The following is a 27,120-nucleotide window of genomic DNA, read 5'->3' as shown; positions in this document are numbered from 1 at the left end:
TAGCTTAACCACTCAGATCATTCCCATTAAAAAAGGTGTAGGATTATCATCATTGAAAGACATGGCCAAATAAGGAAACCAGAAGTTAGCAGCTGTATCAGGAAAGGACTCCAGAATTCTAGACCAAAGTCCCCTCCATCAGTCTCTTATGAGAGCAACTCTAGAGCAGTGTCCACAGCAATGCTTCTCAACTGTCAGCATCCATAAGATGCACCTGGGTGGCTCTCATTCAGCGGGTCTGGGGGCCCAAGAACGAACATTTCTATTGATTTCCCAGGTGACGCTGCCACAGTCCATCTATAAACCACACTAGAGGATCCAGAGGGTGTCTGATAACTCCAAAATTTCATGAGGCTGTGTGGTGACAAGTCAGGGAAGACAGCTTCAGTGTTGGGGGCACCCCTGGGTCAGACTGCCCCTGCAGCCCATCTTCTCAGCCTGGCTCTGTCCAGCCTCTCTTCCACTTTTGAGTAAGATAAAAATGGGCTCCCTACCATCTGCTGGCTGTGCAACCCTGGGTAAGTCTGTAGGCTTTCCTGCACCTCCGTTTCCCCATCTTTACAGTGGGTACCACACTCCAGCTTACCACATAAGGAGTGGTGAAGGAGCCTGTGTAAGGTACCTGGACTTGGGAAAAAGTCAGCAACTGTTCATTTCTTCTTTCATCTTTTCTCCATCCGATTCATTTCTCCTAAGCCCCAAAACACACCAGCTCAAATTCTACTCTCTCTAAACCTGTCTCATGTCTGTAGCCATTCATAAGCATAATAGCAATACCTTACATCTCTGGAGTTTACAAATTGCCCCCTGAGGTCAGAGTCTGCAGCTTATACCTCATGTGCCCCTTACCATGCCCAGGGCAACACCTGGCACAGAGCAAACATTCAATAAGGACTTACTGGTCAAAAGAACTGACGAAATCTGCTCTCTAAAATTTGGGGGGGGGGGGGGGAAATGCAACCTTCAAAAAGCTTGCATTAGTACTGGCTCAGTATAACATATTATATAAGGAAACCAATTTGACATAGGCTAATTCAGGGGTCCCCAGCCCCCGGGGCACAGACCAGTACCAGGCCATGGCCTATTAGGAAGCAGGCCACACAGCAGGAGGTGAGCAGTGGGCAAGCGAAGTTTCATCTGTATTTACAGTCCCTCCCCATTGCTCTCATTACCGCCTGAGCTCCGCCTCCTGTCAGATCAGTGGCAGCATTAGATTCTCATAGGAGCTCGAACCCTACTGTGAACTGTACCTACAAGGGATCCAGGTCGTACTCTCCTTATGATAATCTAATGCCTGATGATCTGAGGTGGAACAGTTTCATCCTCCCTGACAACCTGTCTGTGCAAAAATTGTCTTCCATGAAACTGGACCCTGGTGCCAAAAAGGTTGGGGGCTGCTGGGCTAATTGATATAAACAAGGTTCAAGTTCCTATGGCATACAGTACCTACCTCATTTCATGTCACAGTTTCCACAAGCCTGTGGACAACATGACGTGGGGACTTACTGTATAACCAAGCTGAAAATCATAGAGTTGGGATGCTACCCAAGGTGTCTTTATTGATAGGTTTGTATGATCAATCATCTTGGGATAACTGCTCAAGGCCGGCAGCTGCCATCAGCCCTTCCCGGGACTTGGGCTCTGCTTCCTGACGGGATATCTCCAGCTGCTGAGCCTCAGCTCCCATTGTTTAAGCCTAGTCTTGCTGGTTTGTGTTACTCCGGTCTGTTCTCTGCTCCAGCTGTGACTGGCCCCCAGCAGATAAGGAGCCATTTTCCTAGGGCATATCCTCTGTGGGTACTGCCTGGCATGACTGCCTTAGAGACTCTTGCTGGCCCCGCAGGCACTAGGGGTCACCTTCTCATTGCAGTTCCCTCCCCGGGAGGCCTCCAGTATGAGTCTCAAGGGGGCTGCCCTAGGGCACAGTCCAGATGAAAGACTGTTTTCCTCAAAAGAAACTTTTATCCTTTTCTCTTCCCTTACATTGATTCTGGCAAACTTCAATCCCACTGTCCCCACCCCCATTCATGCACTCACAGGCCCCAGTGAGTGGGAACTCAGCTCAGGGGGGACCCAGGTCAGGGTCTCACAGAAACTCACCCCTCATCCCAAACTTCTCACAGCAGGGAATGAGCCTCTGCCATACGAAGCCGGCTCCAGATCCCAGACTGTGATAACACAGCTGAGCTCCCAATTTATCATCCTCCGGTTGGGAAAATCCTGTACATATGGCCAGGAGTACAGCTGACTGGCTTCAATGGCTGACCAAGAAACAAACCAACCAACAAGCATTTCTTGATGGAACATACTGAGGGTTTGGAGAAGAAAGAATGAGGGATGTTTCTGTCCTGACTTAAGACTTAGCCAAATGTGGCATGGTTGCTTCTAGCAAGTGGGATGGGCATGAGAGAAGAGCCCACTCAGGCCTGGCATGTCCATGATGATGCTCCAGTGCTAGGTGAACAATCCCAGAGTAAAGTGCCACGTTCAATGACCATGGAAACGATGCATGGTGGCCAGGCAGGGAGTCAAGCAGACAGCTGGAAGAGCGATGGGGAATCCAGGGAAGAGGACCGTGAAATTGACAGCACCAAGTGCATCTGTCCCAAGAAGTGGGAATAGTCACCGAGTCAGGGTGCAGACACTAGAAGTCACTGAAAGAGGTTGGAACAGAGATGGCCAGGCCTTACATACATAGTGGATTGGGGCACTAAACTAATCGGTAGGAGGGTAATTAGCAGAACTGGGCACAGAGAACCAAGCATTGGAACAAGGCAGAAATTGGGCATCCAAATACGTCAATGAGCTCTTGGTGAAGAGGAGAGACAGAAGAAAACTGGCTGCTGGGCCTGGAACTAGAGGGTTAAGCCACCTTTGGCCTCCAGCCTCACTCCTGGGAGCCAGACAGGGAGGCTGCTTATGTTTACTTGAGACCTACTACATGCCAAGAACACTTTTCATGAACAAAATACTCAATCTTTTGAAAATTCTGGGAAATTATTATTGTCATTATCAGATGATTAAGTGGAGGTATAAGAAGGTGGAATAGCTCTTCCAAGTCTTAGCTAGAGACAAAACATGCTTCTAATCCTCTGTGATTTCAGTCATGTCATATTACATTCTGTGCCAAAGGTAAGCATTAGGTCACTGGCCCTACTCTCAGACTTATTTCTAAAAACCTTTAGTAAGCTTTTGAGTGATTTAGCCCATTTCTTTAGCTTTTACTCAGGCTTCTAATAAATCATTCTTCTGATAACATTGACAGGATTTGGACATTTTACCAAAGAAGTTGTATTAAAAGAAATAAAACAAAAATTGAGCACACTAACATGCAGATAGTATTTTAAGATTTCTAAATCATGAAAAAAGTAGATACAGAAATTTATACCATGCCAAGGAAATTACTAAGACAGTGCTATGCCGATTCATTTATTCATAATGCTTAGAATATAATGTCAGTAGGGAAAATACAAACCTGCAAAAACAGTGCATCTAAACCACAGAAAATCCACACCAGAGCAAATCAGAGCCACAATGAGAGACCTCTTCACCCACTAGAATGGCTCTCGTCAAAAGACCAACAGTAACAGCTGTTCACGAGGATGTGGAGAAACTAGAACCGCCATACAGTGCTGGTAGACGTGTAAAATGGTGCAGCTAATTTGGAAACAGCCTGGCAGTTCCTCCAAAAGTTAACTTAGAGTTCTCATAGGATCCAGCAATTCTACTCCTAAAGTACATAGCCAAGAGAATTAAAGACACATTTCCAAGGTCGGATGCAGTGGCTCATGCCTGTAATTCCAACACTTTGGGAGGCCAATGTGGGCGGATCACCTGAGGTCAGGAGTTCAACACCAGCCTGGTCAACATGGCAAAACCCTGTCTCTACTAAAAATACAAAAATTAGCCAGGCGTGTTGCTGCGTGCCTGTAATCCCAGCTACTCAGGAAGCTGAGACAGGCGAATCACTTGAACCTGGGAGGCAGAGGTTGCAGTGAGCTGAGATTGCGCCACTGCACTCCAGCCTGGGCAACATAGTGAGACTCTGTCTCAAAAAAGAAAAAGAGAAACACATTTCCATACCAAAAATTTGCTTATGAATATTTCTACAAGCATTATTCATAATAACCAAAAAGCGGAAATAACCCAAACAGCCATCAGACTGATGAATGGATAATAAAATGTAGTCTATCCATACAATGGAATGTTATTCAGCCATATAAAGAAACAAAGTTCTGATACATGCTACAACATGGTAAACCTTGAAAACACATGCTGAGTGAAAGAAGTTTGACACAAAAGTCCACATATTACATGGTTCCATTTATATGAAATATCCACAATAGACAAATCTGCCATAGAGGCAAAAAGCAGTCGTGGTGGTCAGGGACTGGGAGAAGAGGATGCAGGCAGTGACTGTAATGGGTCTGGGGCTTCTCTGGGGTAAAGAAAATGTTCTGGAATTAGATCACGGTGACAGTTGCACAACTCTGTTAATATATTTAAAAGCACTGAATTGTATTCTCCAAAAAGGTAAATTTTGTAGCATGTAAACTGTATAATTGTGTTACAATTATATATATAACATATAATTGTAATTATATATGATAAAATTATATATATTATATATGATGTAATTATATGTGACAAATATATATATAATTATAATTATATATAATATATAATTGTAATTATATATAACATATATAATTGTGTATATATAATTATATATAACATATGTAATTGTAGTTATATAATATATAATTGTAATAAAATATATAATTGTAATATAATTACAATATTATTTGTTATATATCTAGTAATATAAATAAATAACATATAAATGTTATTGTACTACAATTATAATATATAATAATATGGTTCTGACATTCAGATACTACTCAGCCTTAACAAGCCACTGCTGAGCCTGTTCCTCATCTATAAAATGAGAATCATAATTTTAACTCTGCTGAATTGTAAAGACAGTGGCAATTCACCTAAAATACTTTTACGTGGTAGATTCTCAAGGAGTGGTGGCTATAATAGTAATAATTATTCAACTAACTCTTGAGTCTGAAAGGCAATGGAATGAAAGGCATTTAAGTTGATGAACTACTCTGACATGGATGAGCCCCTTATTTCATTCTTCTCTTTTACTGCCTCCATAGTTCTCTGCCGGAGTCTATCTAAGACATTGCTGAGCACATAATAGAATACTGTTATTTGAGAAACATGGAAGTAAATGATCTTTTGTCTCAAGTTCGCCTACATTTGGGGGCAAAACTTCAAGGTAGAATTCTTCCCCTGCCCCGCCCCAAGACAGAGTCTTGCTCTCTCGCCCAGGTCAGAGGGCAGTGGCGCAACCTTGGCTCACTGCAACCTCCACCCCCACCGGGTTTAAGCAATTCTCCTGCCTCAGCCTCCCAAGTAGCTGGGATTACAGGCACGCACCACCAGGCCCAACTAATTTTTGTGGCTAATTTTTGTATTTTTAGTAGAGACGGGGTTTCACCAGGTTGGCCAGGCTGGTCTACAAACCCCTGACCTTGTGATCTGCCCACCTCAGCCTCCTAAAGTGCTGGGATTACAGGTGTGAGCCACCACACCCAGCCCAAATTGAATTCTTAATTGTTCTCTAATTGTTCCTACCAGTATTAGGCTTGGCATTCTATCCAGAGTTTGGTAAGTTCCCTAAAGAACAAAAGCTCTGGATTTACTGAGTACCTCCTATGGGCCAGCCATTGTACTGAGTGCTGGGATACAAGGGTGACCAAAAATGATCTGATCGCACATGTTGCATACTGGAAGGAGACAAATATAAAACAAATAAACATGTCACTGCAAATGTGGTATGGCATGTAAAGTACTTCTCAATTTTTTTTTTTTTTTTTTTTTTTGAGATGGAGTTTCGCTCTTATTGCCCAGGCCGGAGTGCAGTGGCGCAGGCTCGGCTCACTGCAACCTCCACCTCCCAGATTCAAGCCATTCTCCTGCCTCAGCCTCCCAAGTAGCTGGGATTACAGGCGCCCATCACTATTCCTGACTAATTTTTATATTTTTAGTAGAGACAGAGTTTCACCATGTTGGCCAAGCTGGTCTCAAATTCCTGACCTCAGGTGATCCACCCACCTCAGCCTCCCAAAGTGCTGGGATTACAGGCGGGAGCCACCGCACCTGGCCTCTTTCCCAAATCTTTATGAATCACTTTAACTATCACTCAGAGTTCCTGATCAACAAAAGATCTCACTGTCCTTCCACAGCCAATATCATTCTGCACGAGGGAAGAAGTCTAACGTTCGGTTGACTTACAGAGCTACAAGCAAGTAAATGCGCGCTTTCCAGGAGGTTTTGTTTCTGTTGTTTTTATTTTAAGAGCTTACAGACTCCTCCGCCTCCTTTATGGATTCGTGGTTCTCAAGGTTGACCACCCATCAGAGACCCCTGGAGGGGTTCGTTAAACCACAGACTGCTGGTCACCACCCCAGAGTTTCCGAGTTGGTCTAAGGAGGGGCCAGAGAATCTGCATTTTGTACAAGTTCCCTGACGACATTGATGCTGGTCCAGGTACTAGAATTTGAGAACCACCACAGTAGACAGGCAGAGCCTATGCTTCAGTAAAGTCAACGTCAGAAGGAAGCTTTTAGGTTACCTAGGCCAACCTCCTCAAGGAGCAGATGAGAACCTAAGCCCTGAGAGAACCACCTCTGTCAAGGTCAAAACTGAACAAGTAGCCAGGCGAGGTGGCTCACGTCTGTAATCCCAGCACTTTGGGAGGCCGAGGCGGGCAGATCACAAGGTCAGGAGATCGAGACCATCCTGGCAAACACAGTGAAACCCCGTCTCTACTAAAAATACAAAAAAAATTTAGCCAGGCGCGGTGGCGGGCGCCTGTAGTCCCAGCTACTCGGGAGGAGAATGGCGTGAAACCGGGAGGCGGAGCTTGCAGTGAGCCGAGATAGCGCCACTGCACTCCAGCCTGGGCGGCAGAGCGAGACTGCGTCTCAAAAACAAAAACAAAAAAAACTGAACAAGTATAGCAGGTCCCTAACTCCCAGGTCACCAGTTTCCCTGTTCCACAACCTCCCAGCCAATCCACCTCCTTTTGTTGAGCCCCAGAAGACATTCCCTTCTCATTGGATTCTGATGTAAACTCATGGTCAAAAACACCAGGGGCATGAAATGATATCATGTCTTGGATTTACTTTAAAGTGACCCAAAAGGGTTGTGGTGTGGGGAGGGAGGAAACACAAGAAACAAAATTGACAAAATCTTGACACCTTGCTGAAGCTGAATGATGAACACAGAGGCTCACAATACTCATCTTTCTATTTTGGGACACGTTTGAAATTTTCCATAATCAAAAGGAAGTCATCGGAATCAGTTGGATCCAGATTTGTCACTGCACATTTCTGAAGGGCTTTGTCTCTCACACTACCCCTGAAATATACTGTCTCCCTCAGAAAAAGTGTGTTGTGAACAATGCCAAGCCTTGGCTGGGCACTCAAGGGATGCAGACAAAATTAAGACATAAATGTCTGTTCCCAAGAAGCCCACAATTTTGTGGCATAAATAAAATGCAACCGTTGTGCTACAGGGTTGAACAGTAGCAGCAGAGACAGTTAAGAGTCAGCTAGATTATACCCACCGAGATCAAGAGGACTGAGGCAAGACTTCATCTCTTTTCATTTCATGTCCCTGAAGTTCAATATTTTTGTCACTTCCTAAGAGCAGTCAAGTTTGAGAAATGTATACTACCATCAATCAATGATGTTTTACCAAAATAGAAAGCACACTAAAAGGACAAATGATAGGCAAAGCTCAAGCATCCATTAGAGAAATACTGAAATTACAATTTATCAACACAATAGACTATAAAATTGTTATTTAAAATAATGTCAAAGAAATATTGATATTGAAATAAGCAATGTCCATAATATATTCCATTAAAATGAGATATAAAATTATATCATATAATATAATTTTAACTAACTTTTAGAAGCATATAGAATTTCATTTTTATAACAGGAAAAAAATAGGCCACAGTGTTCAGAGTAATTATATGTAAATCAAGGATTTCTGTGGTTGGTTTTTTTGTTTGTTTGTTTTTCCGAGACGGAGTTTCACTCTTGTCATCTGGGCTGGAGTGCAATGGCGTGATCTAGGCTCACTGCAACCTCCACTTCCCAGGTTCAAGCAATTCTCCTGCCTCAGCCTCCCAAGTAGCTGGGATTACAGGCACACACCGCCACGCCTGGCTAATATTTTTGTATTTTCAGTAGAGACAGGGTTTCATCACATTAGCCAGGCTACTCTCGAACTCTTGACCTCAGGTGATCCACCCACCTCAGCCTCCCAAAGCACTGGGATTACAAGAGTTGGGATTACAGGTGTCAGCTATCATGCTTGGCTTTTTTTTTTTTTGACTCTTCTGTATTTTCTTAAATTTTATGTTATGTCACATATATATATATTACTTCTCTGAGAGCCTTCCCCTGCCTTTTTAGTGCAATTCGCTTTAAAGTACTACAATCAGGTTGGGCGAGGTGGCCTATAATCCCAGTGCTCTAGGAGACTGAGACAGGAAGATTACTTGAGGTCAGGAGTTTAAGACCAGCCTGGGCAACATAGTGAGACCTCATCTCTAAAAAAATTACAATTAAAACTAAATTTTTTTTTAAAGTACTACAATGTATGTGTGTGTCCAGAAACTGAACCAATAGCTTCCAAGACCCTCCATTAAGGCAGTGTAAGAGCTGAGAGGGTTAACTGCCCGGAGTCATTACGAAGGAATTACAGGTCCCCCTGGACGCTCTGGAATGGCTAACCCAGAGTTCTATGAGCTGTCCAAAGTCAGCCCTAATGGTTAGTTGCTCCCTCAAAAGCCCTAACTGCTTCCTTTCCAAGTCTGGAACAGAGAATGCTAGAATTTGGGAAAGGTGAGATTATTGAAAGCAAGTTCCCTTCACCAGTCCATCCCACAGCCTTTGCTTTAAATGTCCCAGTCACTCTCAATCCTGATTATGGTGCCTGGGCATGGGCAGCATGCAGGGGGCTTGTCCTCTCTCTTTATGTTACACTTATGTTCTTCCCGTCCTGATTTTCTAACCATTCATCATCTCTACTCTGAAATAGCCTCAGAACACTCTGAAATCTCTAAATAATTCAAATTTTGAATCCCCAAAGTGAACACAGTTGTCTTTAAAAGGGGGTTTCTAATGTCAAGTAAAATGATAGTACTAGAATGAACATCTGTAATGCCACAAGCATTCAATAAATTGCTTACTAAATGAAAGAAACAGTGATCAACTTTGTACCAAGCATAGAAACCGTTTAGACAGGCTGTTTGAGATCAAAACCTCTCCTATTGAAAGTGACAAGGGAGAAACACAGATGTTTCAAATGTAGTGGCTCTCGCTTGTAATCCCAGCACTTTGGGAGGCTGAGGCCGGTGGATCACTTGAGGCCAGGAATGCAAGACCAGCCTGGCCAACATGGTGAAACCTTACCTCTACTAAAAATACAAAAATTAGCCGGGCATGGAGGTGCACACTTGGGATCCCAGATACTCAGGAAGCTGAGGCACAAGAATCACTTGAACCCAGGAGGCAGAGGTTTGCAGTGAGCTGAGATTGTGCCACTGTACTCCAATCTGGGTAAAAGAGCAAGACTGTCTCAAAAAATAAATAAATAAATAAAAATTAAAATACACACACACACACACACACATATATGAGATAAAAATAAAATAAAATAAATGTTGCTTCTAATTACCTACCCAGCAAAAGATTTCAGGTATTGGTCCAATTGGCTATCTTCATGAATCAGAATCACTTTAAACCACCAATAAACCATTTAAACCATCTGCAATAACAAGAAAGGCCAAGATGGAATTCAGTTTCAGCCTGAGCTTTTTTCACCCCCTGCTCCATGCAGTGGAGTGCAGTGGCATGATCATAACTCACTGTAGCCTCGAACTCCTGGGCTCAAGTGACCCTCCCAGCTTAGGCTCCAAGTGCTAGGCCTCAGGCATGTGCCACCGCACCCCGCTAACTTTTTTCATTCTTTTTCTTTTCTTTTTTTTTAAGAGATGAGAGTCTCGCTATGTTGCCCAGGCTGGTCTTGAACTCTTGGCCTCAAGCAGTCCTCTGGCCTTAGCCTCCCAAGTAGCTGGGATTACAGGTGTGAGCAGGCCACGCCTGGCTCCTGAGTTTACTTCTTTCTCAAGAAAGAATGCTTGGCCCTGAAAGAACAGCAGAATCCCTCGTGAACTGCAGTTGGGAACTGGAAATGCCACAGATAACATTGCAAACTTTAAATGAACCAGATTTTGGCATGAAAAAAAAGACCTGTAGAAAGATCTCCTCGTCTGTGTTCTGTTTAATTTGTTTCACATTTTAAATTTGCTTTTTGTTTCCTAGAAACAAGCTTTTCTGAGAAAGCACTCAGAAACAGTGGTCTGGAAACAATGGATTGCTTATAAACAATTCTGCAAATCTGCCCAGAGATTTAAGAAATCCTAAGAGGATCGAGAAGTGGAATTATAATTGGCCTTTAAAACTCCCAGTAACAAAGTGCTACAAACCAGGCGGCATGACCACAATATTTATAGAAGATGAAGCTCAGAATCCCCATGTCTAACTCCCAGGTTAAATGCAGAAATTAAAGTGCTCTCACTGGGAATAAAAGAGTGTTTATTCAAGCTAAATTTACACATTTATTGTTTTAAAGGGATAATAAAAAGTCTTTCAAGCCCTGAAGTAACACTTAACTCTCTAATAAAAGTTTATTAAAGAAAAGCTTCAGTATACAAAGTAAGTAGTTCTTTTTTGCAGGTCCTCAAGACCAGGGATCAAAAGAGAGTTGACAGCAAAATGGTCCGGCGTCCCTCTGCATGAATGGCGGCTCTCCCAGTCTCCAGCCGCCGGCGCCCCAGTGGCCAGGCCACACACACACACACACACACACACACACACACACACAGACACACACCCCTTCTTGTACTTCAGGGAAGCAGCCTTTGTTCCCAGGACCCAAACTGGGATCCAATTAGGAAGTCCCCACCTCTCCTGAACTAGCCTCTTCAAGTTCAGGAGCCCCTAAACCACCGTCCCAGGGCCACTCAGGAAAGATGCCCCAAAATTTTCTCCCGGGTCCCAAGTGCTGGGGACATGTGACTGCCACTCTGGGCTCCAGTCTCCCTAAACAGAGACAGATACATACACACACACATACACACGCGCACACACACACACCCTTGCAATACGATTATCACCGTCACTGTTCACAGCTCCCACCTACCGAGCGCTCACCATGTGCCAAGCGCCAGGCGCCTCGCGTGCTCTCTCTCTCATTCATACACACACACACACACACACGCACACCGATACTCACGTACACATGCACGCACGCACACGCGCACTCATACACGCACACACTCACGTGCACACACGCACACCCATACACACGCGCGCGGGCGCACACCTATTCACGCGCACACACGCACGCACAAGCGCACGGCAGCGGCAGCACCCAGGTCCCTACACGCTGCCAGGGCCGATCCCGGACACCTCCCACCTTCTTCCCGGGACCAGGGCCAGGAAGTGCCCGCGTCCGGTGGGGCGCCCCTTCCCTGCCCGGCGCCGAGTGCCCGCCCAGAGCAGCCCCGGGCGCACAGCCCCGCGCCCCCGCCCCGCCCGCGGCCGCCCGGCAGGACCGCTCCTACCTCGGGCCCTTTGTCCTCCGGCCGCCGCGGCCCCGCTCCCGAGCGCCCGCCGCCAACAGAGGCCAGCCCAGCCTCCAGGCTGCGCTCGCGGCCGCAGCGCCAGGCCCCGCAACCGGCCCTGGCCCGGGTCCCGGCCACGGCGTGGGGCGCTCGGCAAAGCCCGGATCTCCGGAGCCGCGGCCGGCGCGGAGGACTCGACCTCTGACACCGGCCGCCCCCCGCGGTCCACTTCTCCGGGTCTTCGGGGCTGCCGCGGAGGAGGGCCGGGCGGTGGGCTTGGCCGCCCCAGGACCTCCGCCGGGGAAGGGTTGGGGGAGGGCGGGGGCCCGGGACCCCCAGCGGCGGCCGGCGATGGATGGACGTGACAGGGACAGAGGGGAGCCCCCGCGCCCTCCCACCCGAGTTCGCGACCCAGGCCTGGAACCCCAGTCTTACCCTGTCCCGCCCGCCCTCCTCCCCAACAAAGACGAGCTCCCCCATCCCGTGCCCGGCTCCCCGCACCCCAAGGAAGGTCGCCGTGCTGGGCCGCCCCGCCCGCTGACCCTGCCCTGGCGGCTGCCGGGTCCTTCCCGCGCCCACCTGCGTGGGTTCCGAAAGGTGGAAGGAACCTCGCATCTGGGGTCCGTGCGCCGTCTGCGCTCAGCAGTGTCTCCGTCCTCCCTCCTCTTCCCGGGGCCGCCCTCCCCGCAGCAGCCCCGTCCCACCCCCGGGCCCAGGCACCCCGACATTCCCGCGGGGCCACACTGGACGCCCCTTCCGGTGACAGGGCACTTAGCGGGGAAAAAATCTGGACAGAGGTTGGGAGACCCCTTGGAGGACCGAGGTCATTTTGTCGCTTGGAAACGCAGGCGCCCAGACGGACACGGCAAGGCTGTGAGGCAGCAGAAGTGGAGCCCAGGCTTCCCTACAACTCCACCCCAGGGGCTCCTGGACCCTCACGCTCGGCCGCGGGGACTGAGCCCGACCGAGCGCGGTGACCGCGGGCCCCCGCCGCTCTCTCCCCACGGCCGCCGACCGCTCAGGCCGCGGGAGATTGGGGGACCCGGTCCCCAACAGCTGAGGTCAGCGAGCGGCCCGTAAGGGGCCCCGCCTGAGGTTGAGGAAAAGGAAGATTCTGGAACGATGGACCCCTGCGGGTGGAACCCCGCCAGCTTTCCCTGGTGACAGCCAGGTCGGAAAAAATGAGTGAATAAAGGAAGAAATGAACGAACCTCAAATGACTCCCTGGGTCCTCACTGGCGGCTGCTGCTGAGGTGGCCCCCAGCGAAGAGCGCAGAAGCAAAACTGGAGGAAGCTGAGGCAAGAAACAAAGAGAACTCGAGATTTCTATTTTTCCTTTCTCTCTCTCTCTCTTTTTTTTAATCCAAAGACAGGCCCCTGTGTCTTCAGGAGGCAGCCAGAGGCAGAACTGGAATCAGGAAACCCGCCCTGCGCCCCCTGCCACTCATCCCCAGGACCCACAGTGGGGCCTTGGGCCTCACAGCCACTGTCTTTGAAAACACCCTGAAAAGTCACAGTTCACGAATCTGGGCGGTTAAACAAAAGAAGCGGGGAGTGAGGTTATAGGCCCCAGCACCTGCCAGCACACCGCAGGTCCTCAGTAAAAGTGCAGCCTGAGTGAACCCCTGCAGCTCGCCATACTCTGATTGGCAGCACCGTCATTTTCCTTTTCGCTTTATGAAATAGCTCCAACACCCCCATTTGACTTTTCTCATTGTGAAATTTTCAAACACACGCTAAACTAGGAGAGTAACATAAAGAGCCCATGTGCTCAAGAACCAGCCAATCCTAACATCGTGCCACACTTGCTTCATATGTTTAAGACATGAATATCACCGTACCGTTAAAGCCCCTGGAAGCCCTCCTCACGTCACCCCAAGTACTCTTCCAAACCATCCCATTCCTGTTTTTATACTATTACTGCGTATGCATGTGTTCATAAGGCGCGGTGGCTCAAGCCTGTAATCCCAGCACTTTGGGAGGCCGAGACGGGCGGATCACGAGGTCAGGAGATCCAGACCATCCTGGCTAACGTGGTAAAACCCCGTCTCTACTAAAAAAAATACAAAAATTTAGCCGGGCGAGGTGGCGGGCGCCTGTAGTCCCGGCTACTCGGGAGGCTGAGGCAGGAGAATGGCCTAAACCCGGGAGGCGGAGCTTGCAGTGAGCTGAGATCCGGCCACTGCACTCCAGCCTGGGCGACAGAGCAAGACTCCGACTCAAAAAAAAAAAAAAAAAGAAGAAGATTTTTACAACTTCCTGTGTGTTCCTATTTCATTCTGTAACCCAGTCGGTTTGTCTTGTTTTGCTCAAGATTATAAGATCCATCTGATCATACATATAGCTCTAGTTTATTCATTTTAACTATTAAGTAATATTCCGTTGTATGAGTAGGGCACAAGTCATATATACATTCTTCTGTTGATAGACATTTGAGTTGAGATTATAAACAAGACTGCAGTGAACATTCTTGAACTGCATTTTTCTTTCTAGGGTATAGCTCATTTCAGCCACTCTGGTAAAAACACGTGCAGAATAATTATGTTAAATTAACATTAGTCCAAATGTCTGCTCTGTGGTTTGGGTTACTTACTGTAACTGCTAAACCAGTAATCACTATGAAAAATGTCCTTATATTTTTTCCTCTTCACGTTTTGGCAGCTTGTGTCTTACCAAACAGATAAAATCCCATAGAACAGAAGTCAGCAAATTTTTCTTAAACAGCAAGAGGTCAATATTTTAGGCATTGTTTTCTAGGAGGCAGAGTTGAGGCTTACATAACCGTTGAAAATGTAACTTTTTTCTTTTTTCTTTTTTTTTTTTTTTAGAGATGGGGGTCTCACTCTGTCACCCAGGCTGCTCTAGAACTCCTCAAGTAGTTATTCTGCCTCAGCCTCCCAAAATGCTGGGGTTACAGGCATGAGCCACTGCTCCCCACCTAAATGTAACCTTTTAAGAATGTAAAAAGTTCACGATGTCAGGAGATTGAGACCATAGTGGCTAACACGGTGAAACCCCGTCTCTACTAAAAATACAAAAAAATTAGCCGGGCATGCTGGTGGGCGTCTGTAGGCCGAACTACTCTGGAGGCTGAGGCAGGAGAATAGTGTGAACCCAGAAGGCGGAGCTTGCAGTGAACCAAGATCGCGCCACTGCATTCCAGCCTGGGCAACAGAGCGAGACTCCGTCTCAAAATAAATAAATAAATAAATAAAAGAATGTAAAAAGTATACTTACTTGGCTCATGGACTGTAAAACAAAAATAGAAAGCAAAAATCAGTCAACTGAATGGATTTGGCCCCTGGGCTATAGTTAGATTTCCCACTCCTGCTATAGAAGAATTCATTACATAAATGAATTCCTTTCTTTAAATAGGCGATCACTTTCCATCATGACAAAAGTGTAATTTGGCTCAACAGAAGAATCAAAATAAATGTGATGTTACACTGAGGGAAAAATTCCTAGGAAGATGTCCCATACCTTAACTAGTTAATACAATGACTTTGAGGTGAACCATTTAATCCTATTTTTTAATATCTATAATGAATTTTAGAAATGCATAAACTCCTACCAACCAAGAATTCACTACTTGGTAGAACTAATTAATTCTTTTCTCAGCTAAGAAAAGAAATGAGATTCAATGAAAAAGTTTTTTATTATTTTCTTGTTAATGAATCACCTCTCCGCTCCTAGTTCATTGATGTAAATACAAGCACACAAGTACAAATGATTATGTTTTTCCTGGAACCTGACCCACTTGTTCTATGTCTTTATTGAACTTGAACCAAAACTTGAAAAAATCATTTCAAGATATTTTCTTAAATGAGCTGAATTAGCCTGGTTTAAAATGTTGACAAGAATGGGGCAAGCTGAAAAACTTTGGTGGCCAACCCGTAACTTACAAAGGAGCTGTTTCTCTCCAAGCCCATTCAATAAGCAGAGGCCTTTCCCAAAAACGGCGGGGTGGGCAAAGCAGTTAGACATGGCTCTCTTCTGGCCTTTGTGTCTTTGCTGGCATTATCCTAAAGAATCTCTCTCTCTCTCTCTCTCTCACACACACACACACACACACACACACACACACACACACACACACATTTTTCTCTCCCTCACACATACACGTCCTCACACACATTTCCCCCTTACGTGTCTTACGTGACTATGCATGTGCTATGCATGTTGATTCCTTACACATATCTACTTCCTTAAATGCATACAGTATTCATGCTTCAAGCATACACATGGCTCTTTTTCACATATATCCATACTCCACACACGCCTTGTCACACAAACAGTTCTCTGCTGGATACATGTGTTCTCTTTGCACCTATGTTTCTGTTTTGTGCAGACCCAACACTCCAACACTTCTCATACCTTTTTCTTTGTACCATCCACACATTTCCTCACCCCTCCACCCAGCTTGCTTAAATTGTCCCAACATGTGGATGGGAAGGTGCATTCGTTTGCTAGGGCTGCTATAACAAAGTACTGCAGACAGAGGGGCTTAAACAATAGAAATCTATTGTCTCCCATCTGGAGGCTAGAAGCTCAACATTGAGATGTGAGCAGGTTGGTTCCTTCTCATGGCTGTGAGGGAGGATCTGTCCCAGGCTTCTCTTCTTGGCTTGTAAATGGCTTTCTCCCTGAGTCTCTCCACATTGTCTTCCCTCTAGGCAAGTCTTCACTCTGTCACCCAGGCTGGAGTACAGTGGCATGATCTCAGCTCACAGCAACCTCCGCCTTCCAGGTTCAAGTGATTCTTCTGCCTCAGCCTCCTGAGTAGCTGGGATTACAGGCATGTGTCACCATGCCCGGCTAATTTTTTTTTGTAGAGACAGGCTTTCACCATGCTGGCCAGGCTGGTCTCAAACTCCTGACCTCAGGTGATCCACCCGCCTCAGCCTCCCAAAGGACTGGGATTACAGGTGTGAACCACCAAGCCTGGCCCCTCTATGCAAATCTGTGTCCAAATTTCCTCTTGTTATAAAGACACACCAGTCATTTTGGACAGGACCCGCCCTAATTACTTCATTTGAGTTTGATTACCTCTCTCCAAATAAGGTCACATCCTGAGGTACCAGTTAGAACTGCAACATATGAATTTTGGAAGGATCCTGGCACAAATAGGACACAATTTGACCCGTAGCAGTAAGGTTCGGGTTTGGCTTGTTTCTGAGCAAGGTTTAGACCAGAAATACTGAACTCCATCTTGATCAGTAGTAAATCTGATGCCTAGATGTGGCACTTCCTCATTAGAAACCTTGAACTCAAATCCAACTGCACCCCTCTCCCCATTAAGGGAGGAGGTAAGGGAGGGGATAAGATCCTCACCCGGATCTTATCAGGAATATTGGTCACCCAAAATGCAAGGGCTCCATTCAATGGACTACCTAAGGTGAAAGTGCTCCACCTGGTGGAGAGCACTTCAAATTCATTACACATGTGCAAATGATAGACCGGCTACCAAAAGCATCTTGGTTGACATTAAATATTAGATAAAACAGGGGAAGGAATCGGGGGGAGGGAAATGAATTAGATGCAACCAATATAGTTCATGGGGTAGTGTATGAGACGTGAACATTTAAATATAACATTTAATGATCAAGAAGACATTAACAAACTAGATAGTATCTGCATAGAATTCAAGAATAGAAGGTAGTAATTCACCTCTGATGGAGTTTTCTTTAAAAATCTGGGTGTGGTGTGGGTGCACACTAGACCTGGGCCCCCAACAACCAAAGAGGGTGAAATTATACAAACGTTGGAATGAGAAGATACTCCGTTGTTCCAATAACATATACAGAAACGCCTCTTTCTGTCAGGTGTGTAGCAACACTTAAGGAACACCTTCCTGATCTCTAATGGCAGTTACAGAACAAATTCCATAGGAAAAGAAAACACAAAGGGTAGAAAACAATGTCACAGTACCCATCACACTTAACATCGTCATCTGGTTTCTCTTTTTCTCCAAAGAACACCTCTTGGGAGTTCATTCCTTAAGGCATGTGAAAGTGGGTAATATACAAGAGATACATTATATACATGTTTTATTGTTTGTTTGTTGTTTTCTGAGACAGGGTCTCACTCTGTCGCCCAGGCTGGAGTGCAGTGGTGCCATCATAGCTCACTGCAGCCTTGGTCCCCGGGGCTCAATTGATCTTGCCACCTCAGCCTCCCAAGTAGCTGGGAGTACAGGCATGCGCCACCACACCCAGCTAATTTTTGTATTTTTTGTAGAGATGGGTTTTTGCCTTGTTGCCCAGCCTGGTCTGGAACTCCTGGCTCAAGCGATTGGCCTGCCTCAGCCTCCCAAAGTAATCCCAAGTAGCTGGGATTACAGGCATGAGCTGCCACACCCAGCCTATATACCTGTATAATACACTTGAAGGCCGGGCGTGGTGGCTCAAGCCTGCAATCCCAGCACTTTAGGAGGCCAAGATGGGCGGATCACGAGGTCAGGAGATCCAGACCATCCTGGCTAACACGGTGAAACCCCGTCTCTACTAAAACATACAAAAAACTAGCCGGGCGAGGTGGCGGGCGCCTGTAGTCCCAGCTACTCGGGAGGCTGAGGCAGGAGAATGGCGTGAACCTGGGAGGCGGAGCTTGCTGAGATCCGGCCACTGCACTCCAGCCTGGGCGAGCTTGCTGAGATCCGGCCACTGCACTCCAGCCTGGGCAACAGAGCGAGATTCCGTCTCAAAAAAAAAAAAAACATCTGCACAAGATTATTCTATATTCAGTGTTATTTATAGTAGCAAAATATTGGAAATAACCTAAGTGTCCAGCCTTGGGGTAAGCACGGGTAATTTATAATGTATACACACAATTCAGTACTGTGAAGTCATAAAAAAAGAGTAAGAAAGGGCTGGGTATAGTGGTTCATGCCTATAATCCCAGCACTTTGGGAAGCCAAGGTGGGTGGATCACCTGAGGTCAGGAGTTCGAGACCAGCCTGGCCAACATGGTGAAACCCTACCTCTACTAAAAAATACAAAACTTAGCAGAGTGTGGTGGTGGGTGCCTTTAATCCCATCTACTCAGGAGGCTGAGGCAGGAGAATCGCTTGAACCCAGGAGGAGAAGATTGCAGTGAGCCGAGATTACGCCACTGCACTGCAGCCTGGGCAATAAGAACAAAATTCCTTCTCCAAAAAAAAAAAAAAAAAAAAAAGAGTAAGAAAGGTATTTATTGCACTGACAGAGAGCAATCTGCAAGGTATTTTGTTAGGTTGAAGGAAGGCAAAAAAAAAAAAAAATACATTACTAGTGTGTGCTAAAAGGGGGAAGATAACATAGCCGAACATTTTTGCATAAATATTCTGCAAGAATACCTGAGAAACCAGCACAATGATACTCTCCAAAGAGAGGACATTACTGCCGAGAGACAAGAGTGAAAGGGAGATTTTTTCACTGTTACTCTTTTGTGTCTTTTGAATTTTGAGCCATGTAAATACTCCTATTCAAAAAAAAATTCAAAGGTTTTTTTGTTTGTGTAATTTGCCTTGACCAAAATTTTTCCAAGGTCTAATGATATTTAAAATTTTTTGGTATCACAAGCCTGAAGCCAATATGATGTGATTATTCTCTGATATTTGACTACTTTCTTTCTATTTTAGGAGAAAGTACTATTATTTATTTTTTATTATGTAAATGATACATAACTCGTAAAACAAAACATTTTAAGCTTGTCAACTGTATTTCCTTTTTCAACACAATTAATTCAAATGAATTTTTGTAACATATACCCCTCCTACAGCAAATGCAAAAGAAAAATTGAAATGACTCATCTGAATTATTACCAATGAAACTTCCCTTTGGTAATTTTTTTTTTTTTTTTTTTTGAGACAGGATCTCACTCTGTTGCCCAGGCTGGAGTGCAGTGGTTCAATCACGGCTCACTGCAGCCTCAAACTCCTGGGCTCAAGTGATCCTCCTACCTCACAACCTCCCAAATAGCTGGGGACTACAGATGTGTGCCACCATGCCTGGTTACCTTTTGTATTTTTTGTAGAGACAGGAATCTCACTTTGTTGCCCAGGCTGGTCTTGAACTCCTGGGCTCAAGCAATCTGTCTGTCTCTGCCTCCCAAAGCGCTGGGATTACAGGTGTGAGCCACCACAACCAGCCTGTAAAGATTGTAAAATCTTTAACAAATTGGCTGGGTACAGTGGCTCATGCCTATAATCCCAGCACTTCAGGAGGCTGAGGCAGGCAGATCACGAGGTCAGGAGATCGAGACCATCCAGGCCAACATGGTGAAACCCCCATCTCTATTAAAAATACAAGAAAATTAGCTGGGTGTGGTGGTGCACGTCTGTAATCTCAGCTACTCAGAAGGCTGAGGCAGGAGAATCACTTGAACCCAGGAGGCGGAGATTGCAGTGAGATGAAATGGTGCCACTGCACTCCAGCCTGGCAACAGAGTGAGACTCCGTCTCAAAAACAAAACAGAACAAAATATTTGACAAATTATATTTTAACCCTGCAAATTTGTACAAGACCAAGTATCAGCATTATCACAACTTGAGTGCAAGTATTCCTGTTTTCGTTACTATTTTCATTTCTGATAATTCCCAAGGCTAACTACTATTTTTTCTACAAAATAAAACCAATTTGAATCAATAGTATTTAAGCAATACTAAAAAAGATTATTATTCAGCATATAATTCAAGCAGGATGGAAAATAGAAGTCGCTAAACTTACGAATAATTTGATAGTGACGAATCAAAACAAAATCCATTGTTATATTTACTTAGAAGATTTAAGAGAAAATGTTACATTTTGTCATCATGTTTTGCTTCATATTTCAAAGTCAGCATAGTTAAGATTCTCTTTTTCAAATTCGATTTAGTTCTTTATACTGTAATGCACGTGTTGACAGAGAAACGTCATTATTGTCATTTGTCCAGGTTGCTGGGGTCATCGAGCTACCTACAGGGAGGAAGCTGGGGTGCTAGCTTCATCTGGGGGTCCAGGGCTTCCCTGAGCGAATGATGTCCAAAATGGGAATAAGGAGTTTGCTAGAGGAAGCAGCAAAGGGATAATGTTTTAGGCAAAGAAAACGTGAGAAGACTCAGTAGTGAGGAAAACCTGTTGAGGAATTGAGTGAATATTAGTGTGACTGGACCAGAGAGAGTGCAGTGCACCAAGTAGTCCATGATAAGGTGGTGGCCAGGGGCTCCTCAGTGTTCAGAGACAGCTGCAACCCTCCAGCAACCAGCAGCGTGATCAGGAGACTGCCAGGCAGGCAAGCGGCCAGTTTACAGGAGAAAATACTAACAAGGACTATAAAACAAGGTATACAACAGATTTCAATCAGAGGACGGATGAAGTCAGATCTGCGTTTTGAAACAATTTCTCTGGCAATGTGAGGTCAACAGCTGCAAAAAATAAAAATGAAAAATAAGAAGAAAAGAGAAGAAAAAAAGCAGCTCTTTAATTTGACGGTGACAGTGGAGAGTCAGTGGAGAGAATAAAGACAGGGAGATGAATTAGAAAGTAGCCATAATAGTCCAGGAACAATTATGAAGAGGGCAGTAGTGGGCAGCGGGAATCGAGGGTGAGGAGGAGGCTGAAATGCTTTTCAGAGGCAGAGCTGACAAGTCCCGTGGCCACCCCCTCCCTTTCCTTTGTCACCCTCTCATTGGAGTTCACTGAGGCGGACAGCAATAGCTCATCTTTCCCGCAGCTCTTTGTGGACAGGCTGTCATGGAGATTTGCTGTCGTGGGTGTATTTGACTACAGGGTTACCTTTTTGTTTTCCTTCCAAAGCAGGAGGCAGATACTGTTGCTAAGTGCAGAGACTGAATCAATGTGCCGGGACCAATGAAAGCCTCCATGAGCTACCATCTTGGGAGCCCTCTGGATAGCCTGTCAAGTTCTAAAAATCTCAAGACAAAGCATTCACTGCACCTCTCTTTGTTCCATTTGATGTCATTTTAGAAGCATTCTTAGTCACTGGGGTGGAGAGTTTCAAGACTCGATTAGAAACGGCTCCTGTGAAACTGTGAAGCTTGCGTGACCATTGAAGATGGATTTTGCACTAGGGATTTGACATGTATTATCTCTCACACAACAGAATTGCATGTATGTTTACCTTCAGTTTACAAATATGGACACTGAGAGTCCTAAAGATGAGGTTACCTGCCGTGAGGGGTAATTGGAGTTGGTGCTGGACACACTCCAGCCTGGGCTCATCTGCTCATGCCACTCCACCCTCCTCTTTCCACATCCTCCCATCACTTCCACACTCCTCCTCTCCTGCCAAGTGTGTTTGTTCCAGGCCCTGCATAAAAGGTGGACTCATCTGGGAAGAATAAGACCAGCATTCAAGTGGCAGCTCTGATGGGGACCGTCTTATGGACATTAAGCAAGTCATTTGACCGCTATTCTCAGTTTCCTCCTAATATGCTTTGGATTTGTGTCCCTGCTCAAATCTTATGTAGAACTGTAATCCCCAACATAAGAAGTGGGACCTGGGGAAATGACTGAATCATTGGGGTGGATTTCTCATGAATGGTTTAGAACCATCCCCTTGGGTCATCGGTGGGGAGTAAGGGGAGAGGGTAGAATTGGAGATTTGGGAGACACAGCAGGCAATCAGCACAGATTTATAGATGGGTGAATGGATGGCGAACAGTAGAGGGGACTGACCTGGGAAATGCTATAAGATTTTCATGCTGTTCTCGTGAGAGTGAGTGTGTTCTCAGGAGATCTGGTTGTTTAAAAGTGTATAGTACCTTGCCCCTCACTCTCTTTCTCCTGCTCTGGTCATGTGACACGCCTGCTTCCCCTCACCTTCCGCCATGATTCTAAGTCTTCTGAGGTCATCCCAGAAGCCAAGCAGATGCCAGCACCATGCTTCCTGTACAGCCTGTGCCACCAAGGGCCAATCAAACCTCTTTTCTTTATAAATTACCCAGTCTCTGGTATTTCTTTATAGCACTGTGAGAACAGACGACCACACCTCCCCTGTAAAATAAGAGGTTTTACTCAATACCTCTTCCTGCCCTAAGGTTCTAGGACCCAGGCTATTACATATTACAGAAAACTGATGGGGAACAATCCTTGCTGTCACTCTTTCTCCTTTGCCATGTTTCACAAGTGCCTCTCCCTACTCCAGTTATCACGGAAGGATGTGTACTTAGAGATCCCGTCAGATAGCCACGGACAGGCACAGATAATCTCCTGTGAGGTCCCACAATCTTGTCGTGTTTCCCAAGTCAGTGTCCTCTACTGTTCCCCATCCGTCTGCCCATCCATAAAAATGTGCTAAGCACCTGCTGTCTCTCAAATCTCCAATTCTACCCTCTCCCCTTACTCTCAGCCAATGACCTTGGCTCCTGCTCACTCCCTCAACTTCCTGCCAAAGTACCTTACGAATTTACCTGCATCTGTCCTTACTATTTTCTCCCCTCATCCTGTCACTTGGGAGGTGGGGTCCTTTCTCTCATCTCCCATCCCCTCCTGTATTCGCTCTCTACGTCTCATCTCTATCAGCATTCCCCAAGTGCTGGGATTACAGGCGTGAGCCACCATGCCTGGCCTAGTCCTTTAAATTTGGGTGTTCCTCTGAGTTCCATCCTCTGGCTTTGCCCCACGTTGCTTCACTCACACTCCCTGAATGATCCATGCCTAAACTTCAAGTACCCAAATTGCCATCGTCAGGCCAAGTCTTCCCTCGAATCCAATCAGCCTCCAAACTCTGTTCTTTCTACCTTTCCCTCTCTTGAATCTATTCTCTCTCCATTTTCACTAGCCCCAACACAGTTTGGCTGTTTGTTCAGTGGCTATGGCAGCATCCTAACCATTCTTCTTGCCTGCAGTTTGACTCCTCTTCCTATATCATCTGCACCATCACCCCATCCACCTTTAACTATCAGAACAATCTGTAAGGTCTAAGAATGCCTATGCTGGAGCGAGAGGTATAGATAAAGAGTTGGAACATCTAGCAAATATTAGGTTACAATGATGCTATAATTTGAATGTGCCCCCCAGAATTCATGTGTTGGAAACTTAATCTCCAATGCGACAGTGCTGGGAAGTGGAGCCGAATGGGAGATATTCACATGATGAAGCAGTAAGTGTGATGATGCAGCAAGAAGGCCCTCACCAGATGCCAGCATCTTGATCTTGAACTTCGCACCCTCCAGACTGTGAGCCACTGTATTCTGTCACAGTGGCACAAAATGACTGAGAGAAGTGGTGCCCTCTGGTATTTGTTCCAAGCCCTCAATCCCAAAACACTGCATTAGAAAGGTTAACTTGGCTATAACATAGGGGTATCAGAAGAGGGGGCAGGGGTCAATTTCCTTATCTGGAAAATAAGGAGTTGGACTGGGCCAGTGCCTTGCAGAGTACACCCAAACCTTCAGTTTCTGATTCAGCAGGTCTGCACAGGACCAGAGAATTTGTATTTTTAACAAGCTCACAGGTGATGGAAATGCTGAGGTCCACAGATCATGCTTAGAATACCACGGGTGTCTTAGTCTGTTCAGGCTGCTATAACAGAACACTGTAAACTGAACGGGCTTATAAACAACAGAAACTCACAGTTCTGGAGGCTGGGAAGTCCAAAATCAAGGCACTGGCAGATTCAGTGTCTAGTGAAGGTCCACTTTGTTTCCTGGTTCATAGAAAATTGATGGTCAATATGGAGCGTCAACTTAATTAGATGCAATTAATTTAAATAGCCACAAAGTATGCAAAGTATTGTTCCTGGTGTGTGTCTGTGAGGGTGTTGCCAAAGGGGATTAACATTTGAGTCAGTGGACTGGGAAAGGCAGACCCACCCTCAATCTGGGTGGGCACAATCTAATCAGCTGCCAGTGTGGCCAGAATAAAATGCAGGCAGGAGAACACAGACAGACTAGACTGACTGAGTGTTCTGACCTCCATCTTTCTCCCATGCTGGATGCTTCCTGTCCTTGAGCATCAGACTCCAAGTTCTCCAGCTTTGGGACTCTTGGACCTTCGACCACAGACTGAAGGCTGCACTGTTGGCTTCCCTACTTTTGAGGTTTTGGTACTCAGACTGGCTTCCTTGCTCCTCAGCTTCCAGAGGGCCTACTGTGGGACTTCACTTTGTGATCATGTGAGTCAACTCTCTTTAGTAAACTTCCCTTCATATATACATCTATCCTATTAGTTCTGTCCCTCTAGAAAGCCCTAATACAGACGGTCATTACAAACCAAAAAGTATCTGAGACAGGTCTCAATCAATTTAGAAGTTTATTTTGTCAAGGTTAAGGACAATGCCCAAGAGATAGGTCCGTACCTTTCTCCAAAGATGATTCTGAGGGCTTCAATATTTAAAGGGGAAAGGGCAGATATTGGGGAAGGAGGAAGAAATTTTTAAAAGGTGTTGACAGATAAGAGCTAAGTGGTTGCATTCTTTTGAGCCTTTGATCAGCCGTTCACATAGAAGAAGCGGGTAGAGGAATAGTCACTTATGCATTCACCTAGCTCAGTGAACCTGCACTTTTACATAAGATAAAATAAACATGGCAGAGGAGGCCATCAGCTATGCATTTGTCTCAGGCGAGCAGAGGGATGACTGACTTCTGTCCTTTGTGTCCTGTCCATACCTATGAAGACAAGCTGTCAATCTACGCTGTCCGAGTGAAATTCAACAGAACTTTTTAGGGTAAAGATCTTGGGGCCCATAGGGAATTTCCTAGTGGGAAAATGTGGAGGAAGCATGTAGTTTTTTATCATAGTAGCTATATTATTTAGGAACAGAATGGGAGGCAGGTTTGCATGATGAGGTTCTCAGCTTGACTTTTCCCTTTGGCTTAGACACAATCCCACTCCTGGGCAATCTTTCCTCATGACCTAATCACCTCCCAAAGGCCCTACCTCCAAATATTATCTCATTGGAGATTAGGTTTCAATATATGAATTTTGAGGGAACACAAACTTTCTCACCATAATAACTGGACTCGATGATATCTACAACTTTAGTTTCTTCACCTGTGCTATCCAATATGGTAGCCACTAGTTATATGGCTATTTAAATTACAAATTAAATTAAATTGAAATTCACTTCCTCAGACACACCAGTCATATTTCAGGTGCCAATGGCCACACGTGGCAGCGGCCACCATATGGAACAACGAGGAACATTTCCATCATCACAGAAAGCCCTGGTGGGTACAGTTATTTCCTCACAGACCTCTGGAGAGGACATTTTCAAGTAGAAGGGAAGTAAAGTATCCTCTGACATATGAGGCCTTTCAGGATTGCTCAAGCACACCTGTGCACTTGGCCTCATATTTCAGCCCTAACTTTAAAAACGATCCCTGGAAGTATTGTCTTCAGCCCTAACTGGAAAGTCCCAAAGCCCATGCCCCATTCTACCCTAGCGCCATTCTGCCCCAGGAAGCACACACAAAAACAGGGCTGGAACTGGGAAATACTAGAATTTCTGTGCTGGGAACTGTGACTGTATACCAACGTAAGACCATGGTGGACAAAGCCACGGATGTAGTGGCTAAAGTCCTGGTATTTAAGTCCCCATGCAACCTGGAACAAAGTTCTCTGAGCCTCTGTACCCTCTTCTATAATTCTTTTTTTTTTTTTTTTTTTTTTTGAGACAGGGTCTTGCTCTGTCACCCAGGCTGGAGTGCAGTGGCATCATCTTGGTTCACTGCAACCTCTACCTCCGAAGTTCAAGCGATTCTCTTGCCTCAGCCTCCTTAGTAGCTGGGATTACAGGTGCCTGCCACCACACCTGGCTAATTTTTGTATTTATAGAAGAGACAGGGTTTCACCATGTTGGTCAGGCTAGTCTCAAACTCCTGACCTCAAGTGATTCTCCTGCCTCAGCCTCCCAAAGTACTGAGATTACAGTCACGAGCCACCATGCCCGGCCTTCTACAAAGTATTCTTGAAATAGCTACCTCACAGGCAAATGTGGAAAAGCACCTGCAGTTTACAACTAATTCAGTTATTATTTTTTCTTCCTCTGCTCTGCTGCTATTGTGTGTTAGACATACTCTAATTTAGTACTTATGCTTTCTGCTTATGTGTCTCCACCAGGCTAGTAGCCCCTGGAACACAAGGTAAGGCCCCATCAGATTCAGTTCTTCCCTCAACACCTACCCTACTGCTCGGCCCATGAGAGATGCTCAAAAAAATGTGCAAAAGATTATGTCTTGAGGAAAAGCCAGGTCACAGGCACAATAAGTATGAAGATTGTGCCATTTCCCTGACTCTCCCCAGCTCTGTGCTCATGCTCTTTCTTTAGCCTGGACGACTTGCTACCCCATCCTGATCCACACCCCACCTTTACTTGCCCAACCTCATCTCTGGTTGTAGAGAATCTAGTCGTCCTTCAATAATCTTCCTAAAGATCTGAATGCCAAATTAATTAATCAGTTGTGGAGTCAAAGCCTG

Source organism: Piliocolobus tephrosceles, chromosome 15 (genome assembly GCF_002776525.5).
Source record: "Piliocolobus tephrosceles isolate RC106 chromosome 15, ASM277652v3, whole genome shotgun sequence".
Classification (NCBI taxonomy): Eukaryota; Metazoa; Chordata; class Mammalia; order Primates; family Cercopithecidae; genus Piliocolobus; species Piliocolobus tephrosceles.
The sequence above is the reverse complement of the archived record's forward strand: the minus strand, read 5'-3'. Positions refer to the sequence as shown.